The sequence below is a fragment of the Acyrthosiphon pisum genome, chromosome A3 (assembly GCF_005508785.2).
Source record: "Acyrthosiphon pisum isolate AL4f chromosome A3, pea_aphid_22Mar2018_4r6ur, whole genome shotgun sequence".
NCBI lineage: Eukaryota > Metazoa > Arthropoda > Insecta > Hemiptera > Aphididae > Acyrthosiphon > Acyrthosiphon pisum.
In genome coordinates, this window is record NC_042496.1 from 38655196 (window position 1) to 38657082 (window position 1887).

The following is a 1887-nucleotide window of genomic DNA, read 5'->3' on the forward strand; positions in this document are numbered from 1 at the left end:
GTTGAACCAAAAACCAAAATTGATTTTATCGAAGGCAGATTTTGCGTAAAAATTCCTGTTTTTCCTTAATTTTTCTTTTGTTTTTCAAGTCGCTTTTGAAAACTGCTGTGAAATTTTTACTTTAAACCCACCAAAGTACCAACTAGATTCACTTTCCTATCAAAAGAGATACTGTTGAAGAAAGTCCAAGCATTTGTACTGACCTAAAAGGCAGGGCTTAAATGATAAATAATAATGCCGTTTACCGTTATATGTATATTAAACGTTATGATCGAATGACTGTTTAACGTTATAAAGAATTTAAACGTTATTCAATTTATGCGTTTAAACGTTTTACAAATTTAAACGTTATGAAGCGTTTAGATTTATCTGATGAATATAATAGCTTGTTCCCTACACAAAACAGAGTGACTGAAAAATATAATATTACAAAAATAACCATAATATATATTTTATTGATAGTTATGACCTATGATTTTATAAATGTTTTTTTTTTCAGGCAATTATATGTTTCAATCGTTTATTGTTTCTGTTTCGTTATCCGTTATCCGTTTTCAATCGTTTATCGTTTACCGATATGTTAGCTGTTAACCATTTCAATCGTTTATCGTTTACTGGTACGTTAATTGTTATTCGTTTCAATCGTTTATCGTTTACCGATATGTTATCCGTGAATTGTTTAACGTTATACTCATAACGTTATAAAAACATTTTGAAGCCCTGCTAAAAGGTGATGACAGACACAAAAATGAAAAATTTTAAATTTTAAAAAAAACACATCATTGTAAAATCAATACATTCATCGCTCCGCTCAGAATCTAAAAGTTGATCATAATTTAAAATCTCCGTCAATGCCTGCGCGTTCGTAAGTCAATTGCCGACGAATATAAATAACGACCGATACCGATACCGGTCGGTATCATGCGGGCCTACTGTTATAATTCAGGGCATTTCTAGGATATATTGACCAAAAAACGATTACAGATTAAACTCACACATACTAATGTCCATTTACATTGCACACACATACTGAAGTTGAAAATCGAAGCATTATTTCGACTACTTATCGTGTACACAGACACAAAAAAAAATAAAAAAAAACACATTTCATTGTAAAATCAATACATTCATCGTTCCACTCAGAATCTTAAACTTATATAATGTTTATCGTAAAAAGTAGATATAAATTCTTATCTAGTATTGAACTATTAAATGTAAATAATATTAAACTATTTATAGACGTATAGTTAACATTAAGTTTTTTTTGCTTTCTATGTTCTCTGGCCCGCTAGATTTTCGCACATTCAAAATTGGCCCTTTAGTATCATTGAGTTGCTCATCCTTGCTGTATATTATGCCACTCGGGGAGAAGTAATATTTATGATGCCATTTTACATTAGTTTACCAAAATAAAAAAAAAAAATTTTGGCAAACGTCAAAAATCACTTGCCCACGAACAAAATTTATCGCGAAACTCTAGATTTTAAATTCTAACATTTAAACTTAACGCTTGATAATGATATCTTTAATAAGTATTAGTATAATTAAACAAAACAATGCAATTACTTTATTCCACATATAAGACAAAAGTTCTACTTGTTGCACTCTCCCCTCCTATATAAATTGTTGACTATTTTCAGACTCTTGTATAGTGATATAGTGTATAGTGATAAATATTGTTTTATAACATATCTATATTATATTTAATATAACAAAAATAAGCCAAGGGGACTACTACTGTAGTTAGCCATATCTATACAGGGTGATTCTTTTATGATAAAATATAAATGTTTTTGAAAATATTACTTTACATAGTTTCAAGTTGTTTACAAATCAACGTTTTTATAAAAAAATTATAAGGATAAAAAATATTTGAAAAACATAATT